The sequence below is a fragment of the Vidua macroura genome, chromosome 1, assembly GCF_024509145.1.
Source record: "Vidua macroura isolate BioBank_ID:100142 chromosome 1, ASM2450914v1, whole genome shotgun sequence".
Taxonomy (NCBI): Eukaryota; Metazoa; Chordata; class Aves; order Passeriformes; family Viduidae; genus Vidua; species Vidua macroura.
The window spans coordinates 151,500,376-151,520,455 of NC_071571.1; the positions used below are offsets into that span (position 1 = coordinate 151,500,376).

Below are 20,080 nucleotides of genomic sequence, written 5' to 3' on the forward strand. Positions count from 1 at the left end.
ACCAGTGGAAGACGGCTGAACTGGACAACTGGAGTCCTTCCAATCCAGTAACTCCCACCCAAAAGATAGAGGATGCAAAGATCCTTCAGGGTCAGAACCTTTTTCCTAGGGGTTGGAACAGGGTTAAGGAATATATGCAGGTGGCTACTGAGAGGCTGTGCAGACTGACTCATGTCTGTGTGGTTGGTTTTACTGTTCTACAAATTCCTGCTTTGCTTGCTTATTCCCCAGCCAACCCACTGCACTATTACAGCAAAATAAGCACAATCCAGAAGAGTTTTGAAATCAGTATGATGGGCTCGCAAGCATCTTCCATCATGCAGAATTAAAATTAAAACGTACACCCACCCTTGCCTCACTCCCTGAAATCCACCAGGCACCAACTTCCCTGTGTTACATCAAGAGACTCAGAACTCTGAAGGGGTTAATGGGAAACTGCATTTCCAGTTGCTACCAAGGTTTCAGAGCAGGGTTCCAGCCCCACCACCATGTGTGTTCCAGCAGACCAACCCCTTCCTGAGACACAGCAAAGCTGCTTTTGGAGCAGCTTCCTCCATCACAATCCTCCTCCAATATAAATGGCCGTGAGAGAACCAGGGGAATGGTGCTTTCCAGATATTTTGGAGAAGGAAAAGGCAACCATGAGGTTTTCTCAGAAAAAAATTGCTGAAGAGCTCATGAGTGTTCTGGCTGTGCCATCACACTGACATGAGAGAAATGAAAAACAGAAACCAGAAGAAAACTCATTTGATCTCTGCAAAAACCTCAGGGGACAGGTGGGAGCAAACACAAAGTTCAGGGACAACACCACAATGACACCTCATGAGGCTGGGCATCCCTAAGGAGAAAAAGCATCTGAGAATCACAGAATCACAGAATGGTTTGGGTTGGAAGGGACCTTAAAGAACATCTTGGCCCAAGCCCCTGCCATGGGCAGGGACACCAGACCAGGTTGCTCAAGCCCTGTCCAACCTGGCCTTGAACACTTCCAGCAATAAGAAATCCACAGCGTTTTTGGGAAACATGTTCCAGTGCCTCCAGCCCTCACAGGGAAGAATTTCTTCTTCATATCTAATATAAACATGCCCTCTTTTCAGTCTGAAGCCATTCCCTCTTGTTACACCATTCCATGCCCTTGTCCAAACTCCCTCTCCAGCTCTCTTGGAATCCCTTTAGGGGATTCCAACCCAATTGGAAGGGGTTCTCAGCTTTCCCTGGAGCCTACTTGTCTTCAGGCTGAACAACCCCAACTCTCTCAGCCTGTCTCCATATCTCCAGTCCCATGATCAGATTAGTGGCCCTCCTTCTGAACCACCTGGGGAAACATCTCCACCCTCAGTGCAACACCAACAGAGAGATCTGGGGCAAAGACCTAACACTGAACTACCAGACCAGGGCAAAACCCTGATATCTGAGCTACAGCTGGTCTTAGGCTGCAACTCCAGCTCAGATGAGCAGTTCTATCAGAGAGAACACTGGGACAGACCCTGACTCACAGCCTTGAAATCACTGTGAAAACCCTCTTCAGCAGCAAGGCACCAATATGGCAGGGCAAGACAATCCCAAGGTCTTCCTGCAAACCCCAACTGATTTTTCTTTTCCTCATGCATGTGGCTGACATTTCCTTCGTGGCTCATCACACCATCAGGACCCACAGCAAGAAAACTGACACCCTCTCAGACACATTTGGGGAGAGCAAACACAGCTGCCTGCCCTTGACGGCAATTTTGGGGTTGAAACTGAGATGCAGATTGCTGCCGAAACAACCACCCTGGGGGAGCTGTTGCTTTTTCTCTTGAAATGCAGAGACACTTTCCATTTCTTCCCTCCCCTTACTTCTACTGATTTCACCAGATTTCTTAGAGAAGGGAACAGCAAATGCATGACTCAGAGGGAGAATCATCTTCTACCCATCACAGAAATGCTCACGTGCACACAAAGAGCTGAGTGAGACACGGTCTTTTGTCCCAGGTCATGGGTATTCTGACTGGCAAAGCTCTGTCACATGCCCAGAAGAAAACACAGGCAAGAGAAGAAGCAACAGCACCAAGAGTCAGAGGCTAAAATTGCAGGGCCGTGATGAACAGAAAGAGGTTTCCTCCAAGAAACCACCAAGCCAAACATGAAAGCCTTCATCCCATGTGCAGAGGACGTCACAGGAGGAGAAATCTACAACTTTCTGCATGGAAGAGGCTGTGTGGGATCAGGTCAAGATGATCAATGTGGTCAAGGGATAAAAACCATGCCCAGGAGCAAAGTGAAAGCAACAACCCTTAGTGATGCACACAGTACCTCATCTACCATGCTGACTTGCCTTCTTCACATGCTTTAAACTTTTGGAACACACCTCCAGAAAAAGTCATGATTGACTGGAATATATTTTCCATTGTGTCCACTTCTACTGCATTTTTATTGTGGTGCCCAAATATTTACTTGCTGAAAAGGTGGAGTGAGGGTTGGCAGGGCACATGCTCAGGAACACCAGAAGAGACAGCTCCTGTGACACAGGAAGAGAGGCCTGAAAACAGCTTCTTGCACTGCAACAAAAGTCTTGCCATAGGAACAAGAAAGTGATCCCCTGCAAAACTGCAAAATTCACTTGATGGTGTGCAGATATCTACAGCCCTCAGGGCTGTTTTCACAGTTATGATTCCTCCTTATCCCTCATACAGCTGACAGCAACACGTGTAGGATCTGGAGACTCTGTGCAGGGGAAGACAACTCATAAAGGCATCAGTGCATTTCAGCAAGGCCTTCAGAGTCAGTATCTGGCATTTTAGACTTCACTGATGGCATTTATGAGTTTAAAAATGTATATAAGGCTTCAACATCCTCTCCCAGACACTCTCTTTAGGATGCAAATGCAGTTTAACACAATTAGGCAGGACAGAAAGCCCAGACATTTTACAGGATCAACTTCATTCCAGCTGTCAGGGGAAATAAAGAGACACCAGCTCAATAGACAGGCTGGACAAAAGCTTGTTTTCATCTCTGGATGGTTTTCAGATCAGCACAGGACAGTGCAAGGAGGAAGAGCCTTTTTCCAAAAGCCATCAAGGCCTGCTGCAGCTCTACATGGGGGAAAAAATTGCCAAAAAATAATCAAGTAATCCAGTATTTGTTAGCAAAAAAAAAAAAAAAAAAAAAAAAAAAAATTAAGAATTAATTTTTAAAAAAACTCATCTTTAAATCTGGAAAAAAAAAAATTCCAAGAAAGTTGCCAGGGCACATTGCTCTATTTACAGATGTAAATAAAGCAGTCAGTAAATGAAGGCAGGCAGGTTTAGATCAGATATTGAGAAGAAATCCTTTTCTGTAAGTGTGGTGAGGCCCTGGCACAGGTTGCACAGAGAGGCTGAGGACTCCCCATCCCTAAAAATCTTCAGGGCCTGGTTGGACGGGGCTTGGAGCAACCTGGGATAGTGGAAGGTGTCCCTGCTCATGGCAATAGAGTCGGAATAAAATGATCTTTAAGGCCCCTTTCCACCCAAACTACTCCATGATTATGAGATTCTCTGTGTAAACTCCCAACATTAGGACAGAAAAGAGAGGGGAGAGAGAGAAGGAGAAAGGTCGCAGTGTGAGGCTTCTGGAAGCTCAAGGTTTTTATTTCCATTGCTCAAAGTTCAGAATTGAGAAGTTGACAGTGTCTGGAGGTACCTTGAAACACTTCCCATCACAACTGCTCTTTCAAAGGAGAAGCAACGTGAAACTGGCAAGTAGATATTTCTATATAATTTGTCATCTTTCACAGAAAAATCAATCATTCCTAATTCTAGGTGTTTGTTTTTAATTTTTTTTTCTATTAAAAGACCTAAATAAAGCATTTCTGTTATTGCAGACTGCAATTTAAAAAAATTTAAAAGAAACAGATTTATTAATTAGAACTTCTGGAGCATCTCTGCTACAAAGACAGGATGAGAGAGTTGGTGCTGTTCAGCCTGAAGAAGAGAAGGCTTCAAACAGAGTTTAGACCTTCAGTCCTAGAGGAGCTCCAAGAGATCTGGAGAAAGACTTTGAACAAGGGCATGGAGTGACAGGACAAGGGGAAATGTCTTTAAGCTGAAAGTAGAAAGATTTGGATAAGATTTAGGAAGAAATTCTCTACCATGAGGATGCTGAGGTCCCAGCACAGGTTGTCCAGAGAAGCTGTGGCTGCCCCATCCCTGGAAGTGTCCAAGGCCAGGCTGGACAGGGCTTGGAGCAACCTGGGATAGTGGAAGGAGTCCTTGCCCATGGCAGGGGGGTGGAACTGGATGATCTTTAAGGTTCCTCCCAACCCAAACCATTCTGTGATTCCATTAATGATTTTTGGATCTACTCCTGAACTCCCCACTGATTCTAGAGGACTTTTAGGTGGCAACAGAAACACTGACAAGATGTTTCTAGGAGAAATTCAAAACATCTCAACTTGTGCTTCTCTTTCTAACCAACAGGATCAGGAGGCTCTCAGAAATCATCAGTTTGGCAGCTCTATCACTGCAAGAAGTGAGATGGAAAACCACCTGAGCACAGGTACAACGTGCCAGGTGCTGTGTTTGCACACCTGACATGCTGAAGCTGCTTGGATCAGCCCCCCACACCTCTGTGCCTCCATATCCCACCCTAAATCTTGCACCACAGCCCTGACCTTTGGGCACTGCTTTAAGACCTCTGGGTCTGTTACACAAGCTCAGGTGTTACCACCTCAAGTCCAGGTAATCCAACAGAAATCACTGCAGAGAGATAACAGCGTGGCCTATCTGAAAATAGACAGAAATCCCCATCAAAAACATCTAAGTCATCATGATAGAAAAATAAATCCAGGCAGATTGTTGCTCTCATTGTATGAATCATCATGTTGTTATAGCAACTTCATATCTGCACCCAATCTGAAAACCAAGCACAGCTGAAATAATATAACAGCATTAAGTTAAAATGATATATAACAAGACAAAAATGGATCGGCTCGATCTCTGAGGAGCACCCACACTTCTTTCTCACCCTCTTCCCTCCCTTTGAAAACATTGCTTTGCTGTATTTAAACAATAGAAAAAAAACAGCCCAGACTTGGAGCTCATGGAGAAGAGGAGGCCTAATGAGCTTCTGAATTCAAGAAGAGTCTTCAAAATGAAAAATCACAGAATCGTGGAATCACAGAATCGTTTAGGTTGGAAAGGACCTTAAAAATAATTTTGCTCCTGCCCTCTGGCATGGACAGGGATATTTTTTACCACTTTTAAATAAAAACAAGTGCAATTCCCAGTTACAACCACCAGACCCAGCCAACTACCCCTATTGCTCCCATGTACTCCACAATTCATGCACTGAATTAATTAAATAAATTTTATTATTTTTTTCTCTTCATTTTTGATTCATGCAATGTAGGACATATATAAATACATATGTACATTGTGTCCTGCTCTGTTCAGGAGTCCTGAGCAGAGATTCCAGCCTGAACAGAACATTTAGAAGCAAGAAAGGGGATACACAAGTTCTAGCTTTAAAACTGCAGGTCTGTGTGGTGATTTTATTGATGGAGAAAAAGCAAAAAAGCATCACTAAGGTTCTTTCCATCGGAGCAGCAAAGGTAAATAAACAGAATTGTTTCAGGGACTTGGCAGGAAAGCACAGCTCCTCTGCAAGGCAAGGGGAGCCCACCAACCTCCAAAACACTGCAGGTGCCTCAAAAGACACTGTTGTGCCCCAATTAGTGGCAAAGATGAGCAGAAAGCACCACAGGGCACTTCACTGCTCCTCTCCCCATGCGATGCTGCCAGCAACAAGGTTTGAAGGAGAAGGGAAAGTGGAAAGAAAGAAGCTTGGGAGATTTGCAAATTTTGCTCTTGATGTTTCAAGCAAATTAAGACCAAATAAACCCCAAAATAGAAAAAGCAACCCACAAACCCACAGCTCTAGTCCCAACAAAGTCCTATTAGTCTTAACAACAGCACAAAAGTGACTCAATTAATTAAAATCAAGTAAAAAGGAGCAGCCTAACTTATTATTTCAGAGTTCAAGACAGCAAAAGCACCAGTCTGCCCCAGACAGAACTCCTTTTTTCTTTTCTTCTTTTTCTTAAATGCATTTATTCATTAAGGCTTCCTCGTAGGCTGTGTAATGAGTCACTTCTTGCTTCTCTATGAAGTGCAAAGAGATGGAAAGGATTAGGATTTAAATGGAGGATGGAGACACTCACAAAACCTGTTAGAAAAGCTTGAAAAGCCTTTGAAGGAATCACAGATAAAGAGAGGCAACTCCTCACATGGACCCCAAACTCTTTTCTGTATTACCAGAGCTTTCCCAGGGTCTAATCCTGGCTGTCTCCTCGCTTTCAGCCAGCACAGAAAACCACCCCCTCTCCTCCACGGGGCTTTCTTCCTCCCCAGAAGATCTTGGGATGAGAAACCCAGAGCTCAAGCAGAAAGCAGGAGAGATGCTGCTCTTCCCATGGACCCAGTGGCTCAAAAGTGTGGATGTGGCTTTCCCTGCACCACTGAAATATGATCAGGGGGGACCCTACCAGTTGGTGTCATCAACAGCACAAGGCATTTCATGGCTCTCACCCTGGCAGCCAGAGAAGCCCCAGCAGCCTCCAGCTCAGAGTGAGCCACACACATCCAATTATTCTGCAATTGTTTTTCTGAGAATCACAGAAACACAGAAGGGTTTGTGTGGGAGGGGACCTTAAAGATCATCTGGTTCCAACTCTCCTGTCGTGGGCAGGACACCTTTCACTAAACCAGGTTGCTCCAAGCTCCACCCAATCTGGATTTCCAGTGGAAAGGCAGAGTCTGTTCAATCCATCAGATCAGAGATGCCAAGCTCAATGAAAACCTCAGGAGACAAACCCTCCCATCATCAGTCCTATCTCAGACTGGATCTGAAATATCCTGATTTGGTTTCCCAACTACTGTCAGGAGTTTCCCCCGGCTTTCCAGGTCTTTTGAGTCCTCTCACCATAAGTTTTGAGGAAGCAAAGCCAGCACAGAGATGTGACACGAGTCTACAAAGTGGCTGAACAAAAGGAAGGGCACACGTGTCACTGCAATAGACACAAATCCCAAAAAAGCACAACCCAAGTCCAGCAAGGACTCCCATCTTGTCCATGTGCAGAAGTAGAAAACTTGAAATAAATATTAGGCCAAAATAGATACTGAGGAAGAAAATCTTCTCTGGGAGGGTGGTGAGGCCCTGGCACAGGTTGCCCAGAGAAGCTGTGGCTGCCCCAACCCTGGAAGTGTCCAAGGCCAGGCTGGATGGGGCTTGGAGCAGCCTGGGATAGTGGAAGGTGTCCCTGCACATGGCAGGGGCTGGAATGAATTGATCTTTAAGGTCTCTTCCAATCCAAATTATTCTATGACTCTTATTTTTCTGTGAAATTGCTCTGTTGACAGCCACCATCATGTGTCATTCCCCATGGCAGAGATCTTCTATCTTCCCAAGAATGGTGTCTCTCACTTTTCTAACATTTATTCTATCTGAGAAAAAGAAAATTGAAACCAGAAAAAAAAAAAAAAAAAAAAAAAAAAAAACAAAAAACCAACCAACCAACCAAACAAACAAAAGCAAAACTGAAAAGTGACAAAAGCCCCCACAAAATCTAAAATAAATTAGAAATCCTCCTAAATACAGAATCCAGAGGAATTTTTTTGCTGCCACCTAGACCCCTTCCAAAGGGTTCCCATGCCAATCCCAATAATAAAGCAGTTGGATGGGGTGATGTGATTTTAGTTTTCAAGCTGAAGGTTGCTATGGGAGGCTGTTCCAAGCAGCAGCACTGCGCAGCATTTGTAAAAGCCCTTTCCAGCATCAGACACTGATTTTTGAGTAGGAAAAAAAAATCACTATTTTTGTTTTTAAAAAGTTCCATTAAAAGCAGCACTGCTGGAGAAAAATGTAAAGACAAAAAGCAAAATAAAAAATGGGGCTGTAATTCAGATGCCTGTAGAAATGCAGATGCACTAAAATCCCCTTCCCAAAGCTGAAGCACCAGGAAAAACTGATTTTTTTTTTTTTTTTCAAATCAGTGCACATCAGCTGAGTTGCTGCATTTGCTGGGATGTGGGAGAAGTTAAAGACAATCAGATGATCTCAGGTGCTGTATAAATGAGGTGCAGAAATGGGAACAGGTATTGCAGTGCCTCTGTGGGGTCATCTACTGTGCACTGAGATCTTGACTCGCATAAAAATAAGGCATCACTTCACAACAGGTTGAGGAAGCTTACCCAGCTCTTTAGAATTAAAAAAAAAATATAATATATATAGGGATTTGTGCAAGGAATGAAGTATTATGTGTGTGTGTATATATATATATACACACACACAGTTATGTAAAGCTGGTCAATACAAACGACTCTCTTAAAACTAACAAACAAGTAAACACAGAAGATATTTTCCACAGCAATCTGCAAGATTTAGGAGACTGTTACAACCTGCAGGATTTACAGAGGAAACACAGTAGGAAGGAGGATTTAACACAAGGACAGAGCCCTGAAGCAGCAGGAGGAGGAGACACAGCTGCTTTCTACCTTTACACAGTGAGGTGAAGACCACCAAACACTGATTTTAAAAGGTTTTCAATTCACATTGCCAAAGCCTCCAGCCATTAAATGCCTTAAATCTTTGCAGGTTAAGTAAAGGAGGGTTGGTAGATGAGATATGTGGATGGGGGTGAATATCTAGAGAGCAAACACATCCCAACAGGAGATGTGACAGCACAGCAGAGCACACAGCCAGCCCCCTGCCCATACCCAGGATATGGAGAAGGGTGAGGATCAAGATCATCCAGTTCCACCCTCTGCCATGGGCAGGGACACCTTCCACTGTCCCAAGTTGCTTCAAGCCCCATCCAACCTGGCCTTGGGCACTTCCAGGGTTGGGGCAGCCACAGCTTCTCTGGGCAACCTGTGCCAGGGCCTCAGCACCCTCACAGGGAAGAATTCCTTCCCAATATCCCATCTAAGTCTGCCCTCTGACAGTTTAAAGCCATTGTCTCCCACACTGTTACTCTATGCCTTGTCCCAAGTCCCTCTCCAGCTCTCTTGGAGCCCCTTTAGGCTCAGGAAGGGACTCAAAGCTCTCCCTGGAGCTTTCTCTTCTCCAGGCTGAACTCCATGATTTTTTGCCTCAAGTCTTTAGCAGGAAGTGCTACAGTGACACCACTGAGATGCTCCTTCTTCATCAAGAGCCAGGAGGCTCTTCATCTTCAGCCAGGAGGCTGAAACCCTATAGACAGATCCACAAACAGAAATTTCTGTATGTCAAAGGTTTCAGACACAATTTAAGCTCTGATGGAAGTTATACACATGTGAAATCTTAAGACAGAGGAAAAAAAAAAACTGATTCAAGTCTGATGTTCAGATAAGCAACTGAGATGCTGCAGAAGAGATATTTTCAAAGCATGGATCTGGCCTGGGGCCTTCACCCCACTGATTTCACAGCTTCTGAGACAAAATCTCAGCAAGGAACAGAGAATCTTTTACCATCACAAGCTTTTGCCAGTACATACAAATAACCCAAACAGAACCTCTGATCAACAAGTCAGAATTTGTTTAAATGCCCAAACTCCAAACCAGCAACAATCAGGAGCCCACAACACCAGGCAAAACAAGAACCATTACTGAGATGCAGTGACTGGAGTGGCAGTACCAGGAACACACCATTCAATTCAAATTATTATATTAAGTTGCTAAAACCAGACTGAATTATTGCAAAAGACTTCACTATCAGCCCAAGGCTTCAGAGCCCAGCCAAAGCACCCTCCACATCCCCAAAACTCCTCCTTCCCCAGCAATCTGCTAATAAACTCAGGGATGTCCTTCCCAGAGGTCTCAACGCCTTGTCAGCAGAAATTCAAATCAATCCAGCCCTGGAAGCAGCTGCAGCAAATAACTCAATCACGTTCATCATTTTAACTTATCCTATTTATGAATCAGGTCAAGCTTGAAATCTCCATTTACATTATCAGCCTTCATGATATTAAGATAATCATGCAGAGGACTGATCAAAGGTTCCTTGTAACTTTGGAGTACAGGAATTACCATACAATAACACTTTATCTACTCCAGTGTCCTTTGTGACTGTCAAGAATACTTTCTTCCCTAGAAAATAGGACAAGGAACAACACACTGAAGAAGAAACTGCTGCCAATACTAAATCTAAGAGTAACAGGGCAGTGGGTTCTGTACAGACATCTCAAAAAGAACCATGAAGATCACCAATTTTTAAAACAGAAGAGGTTGGGCAGGGCTTTGAGTAACCTGGTCTTGACCCTGCCCATGACAGGGAGTTGGAACTGGATGGTCTTGAAGGTCCCTTCCAACCCAAACCATGCTGAGATCCCAGTATCTGCTGAAAGTCTCTGAGAAAAACAGAGAGATTCAAGCTGCCTTGAATTACCTCTATTTTATCTTGCCTGTATAGAAGGACATTTTGATTTTTCCAGACTGATACTGAAAATCACCTGAAATGGTTCTCTAAAGGGCCTCAATTTCTCTCAGCCCTGCTTTGATGGGGAGATGAATCCTGCAGCCTCCTGACACCCAGAAATACTCTGCTGATGCTCTTAGAGCCCTCTCTCTGTTGTCCCTCCAGCAGCTGCAGCACCTGCACAGCATCACCAGGTCACTGCTGCAGATCTGAAAACAAACAAAACATAAGAAAAGAGAAAAAGCAGTTCCCATCTTCTCAAGGAACTTTCAGTTCACCTCCAACTCACTGTTTTTCTTCCTACAACAAATAAAATGTAACATCATTCTGCTATTTTTGTGAAGAGATGTTTTATCCAGAGTTTGGGCAAAGGAGAACAATTTTTAACCTGATTTTAAGATTATTTAAAGAGGGTAAAAAAATAGAAGGACATAAACTTGTAAAACAGTCTTATGTGGGAAGAAAATATAGGAACACTTTATTGGAAGTGCTTTGCTTCTGATACCAGCTATTAAAAATGTAGATATAATCCTTTATTTATCTCATTTGCAGCAAGAAAACTCTCCACACACAGAAAGAAAAATCACATGGGATATAATCCAACAACAATCTCCCCCATTAACTCCAGAACGATGTTCTATTGAATATTTCAAGCGTGATTACACTGTAACAAAATGGCACCATGCCACCAAGCCCTGTAAATTATTTTCTCTCAATACCTCCCTTCCTTGCAAAGATGCCAGGAGGCTGGATAAAAAAAGTGCTCCCAGATCAAAGTAAAAGGCACCAAAGAAACAAGGAGGATCCTTCAAGTGACAATCCCAATGTTTTTCCCAAAGTGGAAAGATGACCTTAGCAGTTGATGCTGCACCATCTAGGCAGGATCTGGGCTGGGAATTATTGTACCACAGGGATGCTTTCTGTAAAGGAATTAAATACACAGGATTTAAAATGATGGCAGCCTGCTCTGAGTCATAACTTTGAATGCAGTTAATGCCTCTGCTTCGATTTTAGGGCTTCCAGTGGTAGAAAAATTTCACCTTAGTTTCTCTAATGTGGAAAAAACACCATGAACAGCAAGAGATGAAAGCTCAAAACAGCTCCCTGGGTGATGCATGAGCTCAGAGGGATCCCAGGTCCAGTGAGCTTTGACTAGGAATCACAGCTGTCTTTTTTTCCAGTCATGACTTAAGGAGGAAGCAAACACAAGCAGAATCACAAATATTGCCAAGTCCGGGCAGCGAGGCTGTAACACAGCTAATTAAATACTTTGTCAAAGGTTTTCCGATTGTTCAAAGGATTGGGCTGTGCAAGAAGAGGCTTGCAGAGGTAGGAACAACAGCCTGAATGCTGAGTTGAGCACATCTGAAAATGGTAAACACTAACATGAATTCAATTTGAATTCCCTGAATGTGTTAGGGAACAGGGAAGGGAGAAAAAGCCAAGTTCACCCACGTAACTGAAGTGTTGTTTCTATGAATCCAGCTCTGCAGCCAAGGGACCAGAGCCACCCCAAAGGTGCTCCACTGACCATTGGAGGAGTCACAGGTCTCCAGGAACTTCTTCAAGTCCTTTGGGACTGCTGTTGTCACTGTCTGAGCCTGACCACACAAATGAACAAAACCAGGATTAACAACCTGGTCTGGTGGGAGGTGTCCCTGCCCATGGCAGAGATTCAGATCTGGATGACTTTTAAGGTTCCTTCCAACCCAAATCATTCTGTGATTCTGTGATGGTGGGGAACATCAACTGATGGGCAAAGAAGGGGGATGACACCTTAAGACCCTCACAGCAGCTCATGGTCCCCAAAATTCCAACTTGCTGCCTTCTTAAGCATGCTAGTTGATTTTTTTTCTCTTATTCAGAAATTTTACTTCGATGTGGCTTAGAATTATGTACACCAGGCCCTATAAAAGTGAAACAAAGATGGAGAGGAAGTGTTGCAGCAGGCACAGTCCTAACAGAAGCTGAAGCCAATGAAAGGAACTAGATATCACCACTGGCACCTCAAAAGGAAACTTTGCCCAAAGCTAATCCTTTCAGGTGAGCAATGAGATGCATAGGAAAAAAAAGATAGAATAATATCAAGATTGTTTTAAGGAAATATAGAATTATTATAGATCACTATAACATAAAATTCACCACCCAGAAAATGGTGAGGCCCTGGCACAGGTTTCCCAGGGAAGCTGTGGCTGTCCCCTCCCTGGAAGTGTCCACGGCCAGGTTGGATGGGGCTTGGAGCAACCTGGAAGGTGCAGGAGCTTTGGAAATAGGTGATCCTTAGGTCCCTTCCAACCCAAACCACTGTAGAATTCTATGAAAATTATAAAGTAAAATTGGTGGTGCAGTATAATTTGATTCTTAATCTTTTTAATAGAGAAGCAGCTCAGAAAATGTTGAGAGATGAAGACCTGAAACACTTCTTGCCCCATGGAGACTGGGGAGAAGAAAGGAGACACAGTGAAGGAGTGAGTTTGATTTGGAAACTGGCACCAAACACAGCAGAAAAAGCTTCAACAAGGAACAGTTTAGAGAAGAATCTCTCAGCTACCTACAACATACTAGAAAAAAAAAAATAAACAACCAGGGAATCTCCCTCAAGAAAAAAAAAGAAGTCAGGAAATACTCAAGGGAGAAGCGAGTTTTTTTTAATAATTGACATATAGCACATATAAGTTTTAGAGGCCAAGAACTCCAGGATCCAAAGGCACAGGGAAGCACATAACAAGACCAGCCAAAGTTGTCATAACTAAGTTGCAACATGAAATGCTAAAGCCAAGCCTTAATGATTTACCATCAGGACAAACCCAGGGAGGATTCATGACCACATTTGCATGTAAGGACACTGCTTGCTCTTCTTTTCAGCACGTTATTAATGATCACCATCCAAAAGAGAGATTCTTGAACTAAATGAAGCCTGTGGCTCTCCAGGCAATTCCTAGACTACTTATAATTAAAGGCACCATTAAGCCTTCAGAGAAGCAGATGCCAATCCATGTCAAAAGTTACACAGCTGAGCAGGGTCTAATTACACTGAATCCAAGAGATACATCACATCCCCAACAGATGTCATTTTATAAAAGGCTTTTTCCATATCTCACAATCTTAAGATCCTTTGAGATGTTCTCGCCTGTATTCTTCAGAAAAGAAAAGACCATCCAGAGTCATCTGCCTGCAAGCTTAACATGAGGTAAGTGGCAAACAGAAGAAAAAGACACTGATGTGGTAAGTAAGCCAATTAAAAAAAAATTAAAGTTTACATAGAGAAACAATTCCTTCCTTCACATTTCACACTTTTTTGGTGGTAGGATGATATTTTTGGGCTCCCTTTTTTTGCATGTTTATTCAGGGTCTGTACAGCCAAGCAACTGCACATTCTTGGGAACTGGTAAATGCTTCAAGCACAGTTCATCCATTCCCAAAAAAGAGTTTTATGAACAATGTAAAAAAACAATTCAGAGCCATGAAAAGGGTTCTTGCACAGACTGGCCCAGGTGGCAGAACAACCCAAAATATCTTTGCATTAAGACACTGATCAAGTTTTCTCCTCTGCATTTAAATGGGAAAAGAGCGTCCAAATAAACTCAGAAGCAGACATCATACAAGATACTAAAAATATTATCATCTAAACACAGAAAGGTCAAAAAATAAATTCTTAACTGCCTTCTCAACACAACGCAGAAAGCACATCTATTCTTAAGCATTCACCAAGGCCAGTGAGTTTGGGAAAAAGACAGATGGGAGAATATGTAGGAGAATATGTTCTCTGAATACTTCCACAAATAGGCTACCAAAAGTCAAGAGAGATGCTGTGTCACAAGGGATGCAGAAGTCACAGGAGATGCATTTCTTGACATTCCCCTCCAGGAAAGAGATCTTCTTGAGCTGAGAGAGAAGTCTTTACTACTTGTTCCCATGGCATTGCCTCCAGACACTCATCCCATAATTTTCTGTTATGTTTAAACAAAATGGCCCCATGGCTGTGCAGTGACAGATGCCACTTTTTCAGCCTTTCCCAGCAACATGGTGATGATCATCACAAAGAATGACAGTGATACAAGAATCACCAGAGGCCTGAGCTGAAAATCTCTTTTACTGGTCCCATTTTCCTGCCTTTTCAGCTGCTCGTGTAACTTGAAACTGCTGGAAAGCCTAAGCAAACCAGAGGAAAAAAGAAAAATTAATTAAAAAAATCCTAAATCATAACTATCAGCCTGAAAATCAAGGGAAATATTAAGGGTAGGAACACTTCTGCTATGAAGACTGCTGAGACAGTTGAGGCTGATCATTCTGGAGAAGAGAAGGAGAAGAGGAGGCCTTAGAGCCCCTCCCAATACCTAAAAGGAGCCTACAGGAAGGGTAGAGAGGGACTTTTCACAAGGGCATGAAGTAATAGGACACAGAGGAAATGAATTAAATCAAAGGAGAGTGGGTTTAGATTAGTTATTAGGAAGAAATTCCTCCCTGTGAGAGTGGTGAGGCCCTGGCACAGGTTTCCCAGAGAAGCTGTGTCTGCCCCATCCCTGGAAGTGTTCAAGGCCAGGTTGGATGGGGCTTGAAGCAACCTGGGAGAGTGGAAGGTGTCCCTGCCCATGGTAGGGGTTTGGAACAAAATGGTCTTTAAGGTCCCTTCCAACCCAAATTATTCTGTGATTCTATGAATTAAGGAAAGAGAGATAATTAAACACCAGGGTGGAGAAATAGACCAAAGCACAACACTTGCAGCAATTACCCAGTGAGTGGATTAACTGTGAGAAAACAAATGGGAAACCAACCAGGTTTATGGTTTCTCCTGTGGTGGAGGGGGCAAGTAGACACAGCCAGTGGCAGATGAAGTGTCAGGAGGTGAAAGGCACGTCTGTGGAAAATGAGGAGCCTTCTACTTGTTCTTCAGCAGATGGAGTGTGGAGAGCAGATGGAGATGTTCCTTCTCAGGATCGTGTTTTAGCCATTTCTTTTGTGACATCCTGGCTGGTGTCCCCATCAACAGCAAGGCTAGTCTTGAGGGTGTAACCAAAAGTAATGCAGTCAACCACTAATGCTCCAGTTCTCCATTACACTTTCATTTGGCAGTTAAGGGTTGGACTTGATGATCTTAAAGGTCTTTTCCAACCAAAATTATTCTCTAATTCTGAACTGGGCCATGAAGAGGGATGTAACACCTCCCCTGTGAGGAAACACTGAGAGAATCTGGATTGTTCAGCCTGGAGAAGCAAATGCTTCAGGGTGACCTAAATTGTGGCCTTTCAGTACATGAAGGGGGGGCTACAAGAGAGCTGATGAGGGATGTGTAGTGATAGGACAAAGAGGAATGGCTTCAAACTTAAATAGAGCAGGTTTAGATTAGATATTAGGAAGGAAAAATTCTTCCCTGTGAGGGTGGTAAGGCCCTGGCACAGGCTGCCCAGAGAAGCTGTGGCTGCCCCAACCCTGGGAGTGTTCAAGGCCAGGCTGGACAGGGCTTGAAGCAATCTGGTCTAGTGGAAGGTGTCCCCGCCCATAGCAGGGGGTTGCAACAAGATGATTTTTAAGGTCTCTTCCAACCCAAGCCATCCTGTGATTCCATAACTTTTATATCCACACTCCGACAAGCACCAGAATATCAACGTATTGCATCCCAAAAACCCCCTGTGAGAAGCAGGTGTCCCACAACCAGAGGCCTGAAGACTCAGTTCTTGCTTCCCAAGTATCCTGTGCCCAACCAGCAAATGCCACAGTTTGCTTCCAACATAGATCTGTTGTGCTCCAACAAATGGATCGGCCACATTACTGTCCCATTGTTGAAGAAATTTGAACCATAATTAACAGAAAAGTGTCCTTCAGTTAAACAGTGACCTGATTTTTGTCACTTTAATCCAAAAATTACATCTCTATCATCCATTGCATGAATTTGCTATTCTATTTTAAGGATTTCTTACCATCTTGACTGCAAACAAAACACAAGGTCTTGTTTGCAGTCAAGTCAGAGCAAAACTGATGAATGCCAACACAGCTGGATCTCAACAGCCCTTCTGCTAAACTGCCATGTAAAAATTAGGGGAGTGACAGAGATTACCAAGAAAAATACAGCAACACACCTGTAGGTGCCCAATCAGAAGTTATTTCATGGAGAGGGAAACAATTCCAGGTGCAGAGGAAGCATGCAAAGGAAGGCACACATAGCAGAGTTTGCATTAGTGCAGCTGCCTTTATTGCAATGACCCTAATTGGCATTTCCAGATGTGAGGCAGGAAAATCAGCTGACAGGGGCATCTTTGCCTATAACCCTAGAAAACCTAGGCTGAAGAAGATACAGGGCTCTATACAAGTCATACGTGAAGAAAAAAAAAATTAAATTAAAAAGCCCTCCTTCTTTCTTTTCCACATATTGAGCTGGTTAAAGCAGTCCACGTTCTCCTGTTGCCACCAGCAGCATTTATTTATCAACATCCTCAATTCTGAAAGCAAACTCCAAGCGATAACGCACGATCTCCCTGCAAAGCCAAACTGAGATGGATGGAGGACAAGGGGTATAATTTAAGACAGTTTACATTGCTCACAGTACCAGGAGCACTGCATTCAGGCTGCAGGAAAGGTCATTAGTAAATTGAAGGCAGCAGAAGATAAGAGAAAAGTTTACAAACAACATTTCAAGAGGAAAAAAAAATGAGCTTATTTGGCCATTCGGGGAAAAGAGCAACCAGAAAGGAAGTCTGGGTGTGCAAGAGCCTTCCTCACTCCAGGAAGAGGAGTGAGCTCATCTCCAGTGCTCATGATGGAGCACACAAGATCTGCATCAGTGCCATCAATAGTAGCACCCAGTGTGACAGGAACCTCCCCTCCTTGGCAAAGTCATCCATACCAACAGAACAGTTTGGAGCCATCTCCCAGATGGCTCGTTCCTGTTAGTGCAGAAGTCTGGGGAGCCAGGATCTCCCTGCAGCAGAGTGCATGGGATTGCTGCCCTGGGCTGGCTACGCTTCAGCTTTCAGCCTTTTTGTGAACACTACAGGAGATAAGCGCTGAGATACAGGAGATAAGCAATGTAAAGAGATCACTTCTTCCCTCCTGAACACTATAATCTGATGAAAACACAGTTTCTCAAGTAAAGGAGAGGCTCTTTAAAGTTGTTTTTTTAGAAGAACACAATGGAAATCTGCACTGCCTGTAGCCTGGTCTAGTGGAAGATTCCCTAACCATGGCTGTGGGTTGGAAGGGATGTCAAAGGCCATCCCATTCCAACCCAAACCATTCCATGATTCCATGTCATCAGCAGACAACTGACACACACTGGCTTCAGTGGATTTTCCATGGTTCAAAGTCCATCTGGGAGAAAGGTCTTTCTTGTGGGGAGACACTGTGGGAGCCAGGCCTGGTTAGTCTGGAGAAGACTGAGAGGGGATCTCATCAACCACACAAATATCTCCATGACAGAAGTCAAGAGGATGGTGCGAGGCTCTTTTTATGGTGCTCAGCAACAGGACAAGGTCAGTGGCCATAAACTAAAACACAGCAAGCTTTACCTCAACCTGAGGAGGAACTTCTCTTCATGGAGGATGGTATAGCAGCCCAGGGAAGGAGTGGATCCTCCCTCTCTGGAGACATTCCAAACCCACTTGGATGTCTTCCTGTGTCACTTTGCCTTGGCAAGGGGTTGGATTGGATGAACTCCAGAGGTCCCTTCCAACCCTAAAGACTCTGTGAATATATGAAGAAACTCAACCTAGCAGGACAGGCTGAATCTCACCCTACTTTCCTTTCTAAATTTGGACTATCCACATGGATACACTTGCCTTGAAACACCTGAGGATTTCTAAAACACAGGTAGCCACCCTGACCTCACAGAGGTGCTACTTTTCATAATCGAGTTCCTTGACATTCTCATCAGTTCCAGGGGAGGAGAGGGCATACACCAAATATATGGCAGGTTAAGTAATTCAATTATTTTGCATCAGGAAGAGTATGGACAATGTCCTAAATGTCCAACTTTCAGAGCATCTTGGAAAAAAACACGTCCCTTCTACTCTTTTTTTGATCAATACAAGGCTTAGCAGTGACAAACCCACACATCTGTGTTGTGCACAGCGCTGAGGATTGCAGAAATCAACGGTGAATCCCCACCTATGTCCCCTACAAAAAGGTTCCTGCCATGACAACCCCTGTTCTCCTACTCCATATCCCCATGATGCTTCTGTCACAACCTCTCCACACCCTCCCTGTATCCGTGGACACTCCCCCTCCTCAGCTTCAGGACCCATCCATGCCTCAATTTGTTCTCCAAAGCATCCAGAGAGGCAGCAAACAACCCACATGGGTAATCTAGACCCAGACACACGTTAACTGATTGACTGCATGATACCCACAAAATAGTCAGTGAATTTGCCTGAGTTTTGCTTGAGGACACTGAGATATTAAGTCCTTATGTGCTTGGTGAATGCATACATTGATGGAGGAGAAAATCAGTGAACTGTATTTTTTTCTTTGATGTGATTAACTCAACCAACCTACTTCAGCGGAAGAGGCAGAAAGACACCGACAGAAGAAAGCCTTAAAGGAAGTGAGAGACTTCAAACTATCAAAAAAAGTAAAAAAAAATATTTCTGTAAGCAACCCAGTGGTGCTCATCTGCTCTCACTTTCAGACCCGGGCCCCAAATATTCTGTTTGTATTTAATTTTCTGGCTCATCAAGTAGAAAAATAACCCACTCCTGAGGCTTTCAGCTTTATTTACGCACTTGGTTAGGACTGAGCTGAACACTCAAACCTGTCATTGAAGGCTTCAGGTGCTCCCAGCTCCCGTTTACACTACTTGAAGGATTTGCTCTCCACATCACAGACAACCAGAGAATCATTAAGGTTGAAAAAGACATCCAAGATCATCGAGTCCAACCGTTAACCCAGTACCACCACCATGTTCACCACTAAAACTCATCCTCAAGTGCCATATCCACGTGTTTTTTGAACACTTCCAGGGATGGTGACACGAGCACTTCCCTGTGCAACCTTTGCTAATGCTTAACAACCCTAGCAGTGAAGAAGCTTTTCCTAAAATCCGATCCAAACCTCCCCTGGCTCACCTTTAGGACATTTCCTCTCATCCTGCCACTTGTCACCTGGGAGAAGAGACTGACACCCACCCCACTGCAACCTCTTTCCAGGTAGTTGTAGAGAGTGATAAGGTCTCTCCTGAGCCTCCATTTCTCCAGGAGAGAATGACACTGTCCAGAAGAAACCACCCTCCATCCTACCACATCAGCCAAGGTCCCACTATGTCCCAGCAGCTGAAACTCAGGTTCTTCAGCTGGGAATGCAGCAAGATTAATTTAACCCAAGAGAAAGCACAAGCTGCTTCATAAGAGTTGAAACTGTGTTGTCTATCCAAAATCTAATTTTTTTAAATTGTTCTTGGAAGGGGTTTTTTTTTGGAATGCATCAGACTCTGGTGTTGGCTTAATACACCAAGGCCAAAATGTTGGACAGGACTGAAATCCATTAATCCACTTCCAAGAGAGTGGAGCCTTGACTTTTAGTGTCCTAAAATTGTGCAGAAAGGCATCTTTAGGCTGCAGCTCTGTGATGAATTAGCTCTGACAAGGGAGGGAACTCAAGACCTCCCCACAGTACTCCCTCCCTGCCCCACACCATGGCTGCCTGCCTCTCCACTCTCTTGCTAATACAGGGACCAGCAGCT

At 43.9% G+C, this 20,080-nt stretch overlaps 1 protein-coding gene across 15 annotated transcripts in view; it reads right to left on the reverse strand.

Annotated features, from left to right (window-relative positions):
• TSNARE1 (t-SNARE domain containing 1) overlaps nt 1-20,080 on the reverse strand; it is a 452,764-nt gene that overhangs the window by 411,532 nt on the left and 21,152 nt on the right. For 5 of the 15 annotated variants that reach the window (XR_008436580.1, XM_053974741.1, XM_053974637.1 and 2 more), the window contains exons 1-2: nt 15,186-15,349; nt 10,445-10,619 (exon numbers count right to left, since the gene is read on the reverse strand). The exons of 3 other annotated variants lie outside the window; for them this stretch is intronic. The gene's annotated coding sequence lies outside the window, so the exon portion shown is untranslated. 7 more of the 15 variants (XM_053974709.1, XM_053974717.1, XM_053974660.1 and 4 more) reach the window with 6 other exon arrangements.